Here is a 13,435-nt window from a genome sequence, read left to right on the forward strand (position 1 = left end):
CAGATGCCTTTTAAATGTTGTACTTGTACCAGCCTCCACCACCTTCTTTGGCAGCTCATTCCATTCATGCACCAAGCTCTGTGTGAAAACATTGCCACTTAGGTCCTTCAGGAAAACGTTTGTGGATATATATCCTGGTCAGAATGGCATATGAGGTATTGTCAGACCTTTTACAAGCTGGAAAAGATATAAAGTTAGAGAAAGCAGTGTGAATTGTTAAACCAAGAGATTTTCAGAAACAAAATTATAAGATGAAAAGTGAGTAATTATCATATGTTAACTTAATTATTGAAATTTGGATTTCAACAAAGAGGTGGATAGGTGTGAGTTAACAAGGTGTAGAGCTGGATGAACGCAGCAGGCCAAGCAGCATCAGAGGAGCAAGAAACCTGACATTTTGGGTCTGGACCTTTCTTCAGAAATTACTTTAGCGTAGGGTTTTCTCTTAAAAAAAAGCCAGGGAGTCATTCTGGAACAGAGACCTCATCCAATATTTTTCAAAAAGCAATTGACCAAGACCCCATGGACCACATGAAAGCTGCAACCTTGCAAATGGGGCAGGAGTAAAACATGCCTGGTCCCTCAGAGCAACCACAAGGCTGTCAGAATGGGTGAGTTCTCCCCTTCCGCATAACTTCGAAGAAACCTCTGAAGACAAGATGGACATGGCAGTTGTCACAGCCTCAAAGCTGTTACTGCCTGAAGAAGAACGAGTTTCAGCTGGTACACTCCAGGCACAAGTGGAAGTCTACAGCCCGCCACATGACCACTGCCTATACCCGAGGCAGATTCAGAGGAGCCAGCCCTGGTGCAAAAAACCTCCAGGAGAAGCTGCAGCAAAAAGAATAGGCCTTTGTCTCAGGATTTAAAGGGGGAGGGGCGTATTTATTGGAGCGAGGTCAGCCAGGTGGACCTCATAGAAAATAAATTCCCTAATTGGGGCTGCTAATCTGGCCCAATCAGGGAGCCCTGTCTGACAGATATAAACAAGCATGTCAATGGCTTTGTTCACTCTGAGAAAGCTGGGTCAGTGTTGTGTACTGTGCATGTGTAAAACAAAGGGTGATGGGATATTGGCCTTCATGGAGTTATTTTACAAAAGTTTACCAGACGGATTCCTGGGATGATATGAAGAGAGACTGGATTGGGTCGGGCTATAACACAGGAAGGATTCTCCCAATTACCAGGAGTCCAGCGGAAAATTTTCTTCACCTAGGAAGTAGTGAGCCTGTAGAAATCTGACACAGAAAGCAGTGGAGGCCAAAACATTGAATACTTTCATGGAAAAGTTAATATATTGGGCCTAAAGGGATTAAAGGGTGAGGGGGGAAAAAGCAGCATGAACAGGATACTAAGGTGGGTGATCAGCCATGATCATACTGAATGGTTAAGACACAGGGCAATGTCCTTTGTGCTTGTGCTTTTCTGAATGACTATGAAATAATAATCCCTAGATGTTAATAACTCTTCTTGCTGTGAGATTGATGATCTGTCTGGGCTCTTTGTTCTGAATGAGTATCCAATGATTAAACATAGATTACGCAATCATAAGCCTTCTATCTTTGCCAGCTTGGCTTGTATGAAAATGAACAGGTGTTAGGCAGACTGACGTAAGCCTCTGTATGAGTGAAGCAGAGCAAGAACTTGGCAGCGTTAATGTATTTGATGAAGTTGGGACAAGCTCAAAAACGATCAATTTAGTTCTGATGAAACATCTGAAACGTTGGGCAGAAGCTTCTGCTCTATTGAAGGATGTGGGACATATCGAACCAGTCGGGAAAATACTGTAGAAAATGAAAAGAAAAAGCCACAACATTAAAATTGAAACAAATAACTCAATGACCTCAGAATTTCTCTATTATGCATCAACTACCTTATTTTCTGCATTTAGGTCCCATTAATAGCACAAGCCATCTCATTTCGGAACAGCTTCCAATTCTCCTCTGCTTCCTCATGAAACTGTAAAGTGCTAATTCCCCTCATGAAAATTGGAGCTGTTGCTTGCTAGCAGCAGCTTGTTTCTCTTGGCTTCTGTCTGCATTACAATGGCAATGAATATTTCATGGACATTGTGTTCCTCCACCCTTTGTCCACCCCTTGTCGTCAGCTAACCACCAGCCTCACCATGTCACTTTCCCCGCTCTCAGACCAACTCCTACACCACTTTGACTATTAACAACTTCACTTGGAAGCTCAGGGACACCTAACACATGCGTACTTCTGCCAGGTCGTGTTTCAAGCAGGGACACATATGTATCTCATGGATCTACATAGGATGTCCTTAATGAGTGTAAGCCTCCTTACTTAGCACTCACTTGCTATGTACTCACTTGGAGGCTGTCAATTCTATGGCTTGCATTGCCTACTGGCACAAAGGGAGAGGTAAGCAGCTCATCACACTTTGAGCACAAAAGTCAAGGGGATCGACCCATTGCTGTGCTACATCATTGTCACACAGAGCACATGCCAGCAGCTTAGGCAGCAAACATACCAAAGGTGCCATGGCTGAAGGTCAAAAGAGAACAGGTCTTATTGTGGCCATGTGGACCATGGTCAATCAGATGGTCCCATTGTCTGATTACAGTCCAAGGCACTGGCTGCAATCAGTCAGGTGTTTTGTTCTGATCGAGAGTGGGGATTCATGTCTTCATATTCCAGAGACTGGGCCATGGTCAGTCCTGAAGTGCAACCTGGGGGCTATGGGTGCATTTGTTGGGGTGCTGAGACTGAGGGTTTGCAACAGGGCTGTATTTGAGTGGGGCAACTCTCACTTCTCAGTTCAGGAGGTGGGCCAATGTCAGGGGTCCTTTCTGTTGGCAGTCCATGGGCTCCTGAGAAAATTCAAATCTGTAGATGTGCTTGATTGGACTGGGTCACTGAAAGTATGACTGCAGTGAAAAGGAGCAATTGAAGATAGGAGGGTGGGGTCCTGTAAAGCATAGGAAAGTCAAGAAGCTGCAGGGAGCAGGGTGGAGGGTTCATAAATCAGCTTCATGCTGGTGTCCACCTGAGGAGAGTGTATGGCTAAGAAAGTGGTGGCTCTGGGGGTAAATTGGGGACATTAATGACTATAGAAAAGGAATTGAATGTAAACATGAAGGGGCTGAATGGTCTTTCGGGATTCAGGGATGGAAACACAAGACGGAATATGGGGGCGTGAGGAGTGATCACCCTGCGTCTGAGGTGGTGCAAACTAGTCACTCACAAAGATGCAAAGCTGAAACTTGTCATCCTCGATCCAAAGCCAACTGTTCAAGAACATTATGAGGTAGCTTCCACTGTAGGCAGAGTGGGTCGAGTAAGTTACTGCTTTTCTCCTCAAGGTAGAATGAACTTATTTGAATGTGAGGTCCTGCTACGGACAATTGACTTAAACGTGCACCCGCTGATTCAATAAGCTACCCATCTGGCAGCAAGTTGCACTTCAATGGCAGGTCATTCATTGTCCATAAACAAACATTACACATCATGGACCCAAGGAAACATGATCACGACATTGTTGGCATGAATTGCCTCCTTGTCACAGCAGCTAAGAAAATGCAATTAGATGCCAACTTGCATGCGCCACTCAGGCTTCATGGGACCAATTGTATAATTTAAGCGGTGAAGAGTAGACTATCAGTGAGAAAGGTTCTGAGTCATTTGGCAGACTGAACATAATGAAATTCACTCAAGAAAATGGGAAAATCCAAACTATTAACAGATACTGGGACACCCAACACAAGCGTACTTCTGCCTGGTCGTGTTTCAAGCAGGGACACATATGTATCTCATGGATCTATGTAGGGTGTCCTTAATGAGTGTAAGCCTCCTTACTTAGCACTCACTTGCTATACACTCACTTGGAGACTGTCAATTCTATGGCTTGCATTGCCTACTGGCACAAAGGGAGAGGTAAGCAGCTCACCACACTTTGAGCACAAAAGTTTCCAGCTCTTGTGATTTATTTCAGAGTTCCATTTTTTTCTTTTGGATTCATTCACTAAACATGAGAGTTGCTGGCTAGGCCAACATTTATTGTCCATCCCTGATTGCCCAGAGGTCAGTTGAAAGTCAGTCACATTGCTGTGGGTCTGGAGTCACATGTAGACCAGACCAGGTAAGGATGACAGCTTCCTTCCCTAAAGGATATTAGTGAACCAGATGGGTTTTGCTGACAATTGACAATTGATTCATGGTCATCATTAGGCTCTTAGTTGAATAGAATTGAATTCAAATCTACTATCTGCTGTGGCGAGATTCAAACCCAGTTCTCTAGATCATAACCTGGGTCTCTGGAGTAAGATATCCACAGTATTTGGATACAAGAATTAGGAACTGAAGCGAGCCATTCTGCCTTCAGCGTCTGCAATAATTTGCTTTTATCACCTCTTTTTTACCTTATCCAACAATTAACTCATTCTCCGAAGCAACAACATAGCAATGATTGTATTTGCCATTTATACAGTTTTCAATCAGCAATGCAAGGTTTCTGACCTCCCGTAAATCTTCATAATTAACATCACCTTCATTCTCATCCACTCTTACGTATATCTGTAATCTAAAATTACCACAGAGGGCTGAGGATGACTTGTTAAGTATATCCAAGGCTAAGAGATAGACAGATTTTTAATCAATAAGGGAATCAAGGGTTATGGAGAAAAGGTAGGCAAGCTGAGTTGAATATTATCATTGGTTCAGCCAGGATTTCATTAAATGATGGAGAAGATTTGATGTGCTGAACAGCCTACTTCTGCTGCTACGTTGTCTGGCCTTAGGTACTACACGGTCAGTTAATGGCCCAGTGTGAATGTTGGTGAATGGCTCAAGTAGTGAATTGGCATGGTGTTGTAGGCTGAGTAGGTTGATAAGATAAATGGGTCTACTGATTGAAGTTGTGTGTAGCTGAGGTGATGGGTAAGTAGGATTGAAGGTAGATGAGGTGGTTAATAGGTGAAGTCATAGAAAGATGGGTGCAGTAGTAGGCATTCAGCATTTTTAGCCTACTCTGCCATAGAATAAGATCATGGCTGATTTATTTATTATCTCTCTTGTCTGCCTCTCATAACTCTTGACTCCGTTGTCTGTCTTTCCAAAAATCTTTCTAACGCAGTTTTCAAAAATTTCATGACCTAGCCTGCGCTGCATTCTTTGAAACTCCACACACACACACCAAAATAATTTCCCCTCAATTCCATCTTAAAATGGAGACTTCTTATTATTTCAAAATAGTGTCCCCTATTCTAGGCACTTTAACAAGCAGAAGTGTCCTGCTACCTATACAATCAAGCCCACTCTGGATTTTTTATGTTTCAATAAGATCCCCTCTCATTCTTCCAAACTCTAAAACACATACTCCCAACCCGTCCAACCCTTTATCATAAGCTGTTGTAAGGGTGAAGAGTGGCAAGTGAGAAAGATGACAGATGGGTGAGGTAGTAGAGTTTCGACATGTCATAGTGAGCAATCATGTTGCGTGGTGAAGGTTAATAAATTCTGTTTGGAGTGGAATTCAGAATGCCATGAGAGCAGTGTGAATATGTTGTTGGATACTTGGGGGTCAAGGATGCAGACAGGGAGTCACAGGAGATAGTCGGGTGGTTGCAGAGCTTGTGAATTTGTTTTAGGGGGTACTCAGAGAAGTCATAGTGGTAGGTTGGATTCAATGGATAACTTGGTGGTTGAAGGATATAGCTGTGGGGTGGAGGGGCGTTGGTGTTGTTTCAGTAATAGAGTGGTTCATCAGGAGGCCAGAATTAGTGGGTGATGGGTCAAGGTGTTAGTCAGGAAGGGGGAGTTTGGATTCTCAGCCTGAATGACTGGGAAGTCAGCTCTGTATTTACTCAGGTGCTTAGATAGAGTTTTCTTCAGCCTAACATTCCCTGGGTAACTATTTACCTGCATGTAACTCTATATCAGGAGACATTTGTGGAGAGCAGGGGAATTGTCCACCAAAAGTTGAAAGTTCCCAGATAATTTTCATGGAAGTCAGTACATCAGAACTTCCACGAGGTTCCGATGCACGTCTCTGTTCATATATCCAATCTCCAATGATAGGAGACCGGAAGGTTTGGATTCAGCATGTTCACTGTTAACAGTGCGTACCATCTACGAAATGCACTGCGGAAATTCTCCAAGGCTCCTTAGATTCTCCCATAAGAGGAAACATCTTTTCAACATCCATCCAATCAAGTTCCCTCAGGATCTAATATGTTTCAATTAAGACATCTCTGACTCTTCTAAACTCCAGAGAATGTAGGTATTAGCCTGTCTAGCCATTCCTCAAGAGACAACCAGGTATTAGTTTGGTAAACCCTCTCTGAGTTGCTTCCAACATTAACATCCTTTCATAAATGTGGTGACCTATGCTGTACATAATACTCCACATGCAATCTCACCAATATAATCCTGCATAACTGAAGTATACCCTCCCTACGCTTGCATTCAATTTCCCTTGCAATAAAGCATAACATTCTATTAACTTCCCTGATTACTCACTGTACCTGTGTACCAGCCTTCGGTGATTCATGCAGTAGGGTATCAAGGTCTCTGTGCATCTCAAAGTTCTGCAACTTTTCATCATTTAGATAAGATGTTTATTTTTAATTCTTTCTGCCAAAATGGACGATTTCACACTTCCCCACAGTATACTCTACTTGTCAGATCTGTGCCCACACACTGAAGGAGCCTACAAATGGATATAAATAGTTTTATGTCCTATTCACAACTCACTTCCCTACATGTCTTTGTGTCATCAGCAAGATTAGTGATCATACCTTCAGTCCCTTCATCTGCATCATTTATGTGAATTGCAAAGAACTAAGACCCCAGCATGGACCCCCAAAGAACACTACTCATGACACCCAACCAGCCTGAAAAAGCTCCAATTTATTCCTACTCTCTGCTTCCAGTTAACAAGCCAACATCCCATCCATGCCATATGTTACCTCCAACACCAAGCACTTTCATTTTCTGCAGTGATGTGGCACCATACCAAATGCCTTCTGGAAATCTAAATACAATGCACAGGCTTGTTCCCCTTTATCCACGGCACAAGTTGCTTCTTCAATGAACTCCAATAAATTAGTTAAACATGATTTCCCTTTGACAAAACTGTTTTGGATTACCATGAAGTTATCCAAGTGCCCTGTTATAATGCCTTTAATAATAGCTTCTAACCTTTTCCCTGTGACTGATATGAAGATGACTTGTATCCCAAGACTGAGGCACTATCCTTCAGCACAGTCTCCAATCTCATGGCCAGATATACGCCCACTCAACCATTACCATCAAGCCAGGGGATCAATCCTAGCTCAATGGAGAGTCCAGGAGGACACGCCAGGAGTAATACCAGGCATACCTCAAGGTGAGGTGTCATTATGGTGAAGCTACCATACAGGGTAACTTGAATGACAAACAGCGTAAGCAGCAATTGTTGGACAGAGCTAAGTGATCTTACAGCCAAAGGATCAGATCTAAGGCTTGCAGCCATGCCACATCCAGTCATAAATAGTGGTGGACAATTAAACAATTCACTGGAGGAGAAGGCTCTACAAATATTCCCATCCTCAATGATGGAAGAGCCCAGCACATCAGTGCAAAGATAAGGTTGAAGCATTCACACCATTCTTCAGCCAGAAGTGTTGAGTGGCCTCCTCCAGTGGTCCCCAGCATTACAGATACCAGACTTCAGCCAATTCGATTCACTCCACCTGATATCAAGAAACAGTTAGAGGGAAGTGAAAAGGCTATCAGCCCTGACAACATTCCAGCAATGGTACTGAATGTTTGTGGTCAGGAACTTGCTGCTCCCCTAACCAAGCTGTTCCAATACAGGTACAATTCTGGCACCTACCCAACAATGTGGAAAAAAGAGCCCAGGTATGTCCTCTACATAAGAAGCAGTACAAATCCAATCCAGTCAGTTATCACCCCATCAATCTACTCTTGATCATCAGTAAAGTGTTGGAAGGTGTCATCAACCGTGCCATCAAGCAGCACATGCTCAACAATAACCTGCTCAGTGGCGCCCAGTTTGGGTTCGAGGACTACTCAGTTCCTGACCTCATTACAGCGTTGGCTCAAACGAGCTGAATTCCAGAAGTGAGGTGAGAGTGACAGCCTTTGACACCAAAGGCTGCATTCAACCATGTGTGGTATCAAGGAGCCCTGGTAAAACTGGGCTCAATGGGTATGAGGTGGTGAACACTCGGCTACTTGGGCTCATACCTGACACATTGGAAAATGGCGGTGTTTGTTGGAGGTCAGCCATCTTAGCCGTGGGACATCTCTGCAGGAGTTCCTCAGGGTAGTGTCCGAGGCCCGACCATCCGCAGCTGCTTCATCAGTGAACTTCCCTCCATCATAAGGTCAAAAGTAGGGATGTTCACCAATGATTGCACTGTGTGTAACATCATTCATGACTCTCCAGATCCTGAAGCTGTCCATATTCAAATGCAACAAGACCTGGACAATATCCAGGCTTGGGCTGACAAGTGGCAAGTAACATTTGATTCACACAAATGCCAGGCAGAGATCATCTCCAAGAAGAGACAATGTAACCACTGTCTTTGTCATCCAATGGTGTTACCTCACAGAATGCCCAATATCAAAATCATTGGGGTTACCATCGAGCAGAAACTCAACTGTACTCGCCATATAAATACAATGGCTATAAGAGCAAGTCAGAGGCTAGGAATACTCCAAGCAAATAATACATTTCTTGATTCCCCAAGTGTACCCATCATCAACAAGGCACAAGTCAGGAATGTTATGGACTAATCCCTACTCGCCCGGGTGGGTGCTGCTCCAAGGACACTTAAGAAGCTTGATGCCATCCAGGATAAAGCCCTCTCGATTGGGACCACATCCACAAACATCCACTCCTCTACTACTCAGTAGGAGCAGTGTGTACTATCTACAACTTGCACTGCAGAAATTCACTGAAGATCCTTAGACAGCACCTTCCAAACCCACAACCTCTTCCATTCAGAAGGTGAGCAGATACGTGGGAACCACCACATGCAAGTTCATCTCCAAGTCAACATGGAAATATTTTGCGGCTCCTTCAGATTTGTGGGGTCAAAATGATGGAATTCCCTCTCAAAGGGTATTGCGGATCAACCTACAATATGTGGACTGTACTGATTAAAGAAGGCAGCTCACCACTACCTTTACAAAGGCCATGAGGAATGGATAATAAATGATCGCCAGTCAGCAACACCTTCTCCCATAAAAGAATAAAAAGCAAGGAGATTAAATTGCAATGTATAAAATTGTCAGGAGCCTACATACAGTTGATGGAAAGGGCCTATTTACTTTGTCAGAGGCATAAGTCATTAGGGGAATACGTTTAAAATGATTGGCAGAAACACTTGAGGTAAGATGAAGAAAACCTTCAGCAGAGTGTGGTAAATGTCCAGAATTAACTGCTTCAAAGGATAGTGGAGACAAAAACCCTCAATTTGTTTAAAAGGTGTTTGGATACCCACCAGAAGTGCTGTAATCTCCAGGCTGAGAACAAATTCTGCAAAGAGGAATCAGGGTGGGTAATTAATTTGTATCAGAGGTAATGGGAACTGCAGATGCTGGAGAATCCGAGATAGCAAAGTGTGGAGCTGGATGAACACAGCAGGTCAATCAGCATCTCAGGAGCACAAAAGCTGACGTTTCGGGCCTAGACCATTCATCAGAAAAGGGGGAAGGAGAGAGGGTTCTGAAATAAATAGGGAGAGAGGGAGGTGGATTGAAGATGGTTAGTGGAGAAGATAGGTGGAGAGGAGACAGACACGTTAAAGGGGCGGGGATGGAGCCGGTAGAGGTGAGTGTAGGTGGGGAGGTAGGGAGGGGATAGGTCAGTCTGGGGAGGATGGACAGGTCAAGGGGGCGGGATGACATTAGAAGAGAGGAAATGGAGGTGCGGCTTGAGGTGGGAGGAGGGGATAGGTGAGAGGAAGAACAGGTTAGGGAGGCGGGGACAAACTGAGCTGGTTTTGGGATGCAGTGGGGGGAGGGGAGATTTTGAAGCTGGTGAGATCCACATTGATGCCATTGGGCTGCAGGGTTCCCAAGCGGAATATGAGTTGCTGTTCCTGCAACCTTCGGGTGGCATTGATGTGGCACTGCAGGAAGCCCAGGATGGACATGTCGTCGAAGGAATGGGAGGGGCAGATGAAATGGTTCACGACTGGAAGGTGCAGTTGTTTATTGCGAACCGAGCGGAGGTGTTCTGCGAAGTGGTCCCGAGTCTCCGCTTGGTTTCCCCAATGTAGAGGAAGCCACAACGGGTACAGCAGATGCAGTATACCGCATTGGCAGAAGTGCAAGTGAACATTTGCTTTATGTGGAAAGTCTTCTTGGGGCCTGGGATGGGGGGTGAGGGAGGAGGTGTGGGGGCATGTGTAGCACTTCCTGCGGTTGCAGGGCAAGGTGCCGGGTGCGGTGGGGCTGGAGAGGATGTGGAGCAGACAAGGGAGTCGCGGAGAGAGTGGTCTCTCCGGAATGCAGACAAAGGGTGGGGATGGAAAAAATGTCTTTGGTGGTGGGGTCGGATTGTAGATGGCGGAAGTATCGGAGAATGATCCGTTGGATCTGGAGGTTGGTGGGGTGGTATGTGAGGACGAGGGGGGTTCTCTTTTGGTGGTTATTGCGGGGACGGGGTGTGAGGTCTGAGTTGCGGGAAATGTGGGAAACACGTTTGAGGGCGTTCTTGACCACTGTGGGGGGCAAGTTGCGGTCTTTGAAGAACGAGGACATCTGAGATGTATGGGAGTAGAATGCCCGACCAAACTGATCTCCACCTATCTGGAGATAATGGGAACTGCCGATGCTGGAGAATCCCAGATAACAAAGTGTGGAGCTGGATGAACACAGTAGGCAAGGAGCACAAAAGCTGATGTTTCGGGCCTAGACCCTTCATCAGAAACGTCAGCTTTTGTGCTCCTAAGATGCTGCTTGGGCTGCTGTGTTCAGCCAGCTCCACACTTTGTTATCTCGGCAACTCCAGCATCTACAGTTCCCATTATCTCTGATCACAATTTTAACCTCACTGCGAAGCCTCTTCCAGGATGCCTAACCTGAAGAAGTTACCCTCCTCCATCCGGAGCCCTTTTCTGATGAAGGGTCTTGGCTCGAAACATCAGGTTTTGTGCTCCTAAGATGCTGCTTGGCCTGCTGTGTTCATCCAGCTTCACACTTTGTTATCCACTTATCTGGACTCCATTTTCTCCCCCTTGGCCCAGGAATTCCCCACCTACGTCTGTGACACCACCCACACCCTCCACCTTCTCCAGATTCCAATTCCCCGGTCACCAACACCTCATTTTCACCATGGACATCCAGTCCCTATACACCTGCATTCCCCATGCAGATGGCCTCAAGGCCCTCTGCTTCTTCCTGTCCCGCAGGCCCGACCAGTCCACCTCCACCGACACCCTTATCTGCCGAGCGAAACTCGTCCTCACCCTCAACAGCTTCTCTTTTGATTCCTCCCACTTCCTACAGACTAAGGGGGTGGCCATAGGTGCCCGCATGGGCCCAAGCTATGCCTGCCTCTTTGTAGGTTACGTGGAACAATCCCTCTTCCGTACCTCCACTGGCCCTAAATCCCACCTCTTCCTCTGTTACATTGATGACTGTATCGGTGCCGTCTCATGCTCCCAACAGGAGCTTGAACAGTTCATCCACTTCACCAACACCTTCCACCCCAACCTCAATTTCATCTGGACAATGTCCAATGCATCCCTCAGCTTCCTGGACCTTTCTGTCTCCATCTCAGGCAACCAGCTAGAAACCGATATCCATTTCAAGCCCACCGACTCCCACAGCTACCTTGAATACACCTCCTCCCACCCACATTCCTGCAAAAATTCCATCTCCTATTCCCAACTCCTTCACCTCCGCCGCATCTGCTCCCAGGATGAGGCATTCCACTCCCGCACATCCCAGATGTCCAAGTTCTTCAAGGACCACAACTTCCCCCCTACAGTGGTCGAGAACGCCCTCGAACATGTCTCCCGCATTTCCCGCAACTCATCCCTCACACCCTGTCCCTGCAATAGCCTCCAAAAGAGAATCCCACTCATCATCATGTACCACCCCACCAACCTCTGGATACAACGCATCATCCTCCAACACCTCCACCATCTACAAGCCGACCCCACCACCCAAGACATTTTTCCATCCCCACCCTTGCCTGCTTTCCAGAGGGACCATTTTCTCCGCGACTCCCTTGTCCACTCCACACTCCCCTCCAACACCACCACACCCGACACTTTCCCCTGCAACTGCAGGAAGTGCTACACCTGCCCCTACATCTCCTCCCTCACCCTCATCCCAGGCCGCAAGAAGACTTTCCACATTAAGCAGATGTTCACCTGCACATCTGCCAATGTGGTATACTGCATCCACTGTACCCGTTGTGGCTTCCTCTACATCGGGGAAACCAGCTTCAAAATCTCCCCTCCCCCCACTGCTTCCCAAAACCAGCCCAGCTCGTCCCCACCTCCCTAACCTGTTCTTCCTCTCACCTATCCCCTCCTCCAGCCTCAAGCCGCACCTCCATTTCCTACCTTCTAAGCACATCCCCCCCCCTTGACCTGTCCGACCTCCCCAGACTGACCTATCCCTTCCCTACCTCCCCACCTAGACTCATCTCTACTGGGTCTATCCCCCGCCCCTTTAACCTGTCTGTCTCCTCTCCACCTATCTTCTCCTCTATCCATCTTCGATCCGCCTACCCATCTCTCCCTATTTATTTCAGAAGCCTCTCCCCATCCCCCTTTTTTGATGAACGGTCTAGGCCCGAAACATCTGCTTTTTTGCTCCTGAGATGCCACTTGGCCTGCTGTGTTCATCCAGCTCCACACTTTGTTTTTTGGGTAATTAATTTGTTGGCCAGAACAGATACAATAGGTGAAGCATCTTTTTCTGTGCAGTAAGATTTCTCTGATTCAGTAATTCTGTACAGTGCTGCACCTATGTGCAGTTTTGGTCTCCTTTTTTGAAAGAGAAAATAAAATTGCACAGTAAGAATTGAGAAAAGGTTCACTTAACTTATTATTGGGATGAAGGGCTTATTTTATAAAGAAAGACTGAAGACATGAGAGCTGCAATTGTTTAGCAGAATTACAGGTGGCTTCAGTGAAACATATATGATGCTTGGGAGGGGGTGTAGGGCATAGGAAAGTACCAAGGAGAATGTTTCCACTTTCAGAGAGTTTAGAGCTAGAGCACATGGTTTGCGAATAAGAGGTCTGCCTCCTATTTAGGATGGAGATGAGGAGATTTTATTCTCCTTCAGAGATTTATTATAATGTGAAATGGTGCTTCTGGACACCACAGTGGCACTGGTTAGTGGTTAGTACTGCTACCTTATAGCTCCAAAGGCCTGGGTACAGATCTAACCTCGGGTTTGCACATTCTTTCAGTGTCTGCATGGGTTTCAGCTCTGGTTTCC

This window comes from Stegostoma tigrinum, chromosome 4 (assembly GCF_030684315.1).
Source record: "Stegostoma tigrinum isolate sSteTig4 chromosome 4, sSteTig4.hap1, whole genome shotgun sequence".
NCBI classification, from domain to species: domain Eukaryota; kingdom Metazoa; phylum Chordata; class Chondrichthyes; order Orectolobiformes; family Stegostomatidae; genus Stegostoma; species Stegostoma tigrinum.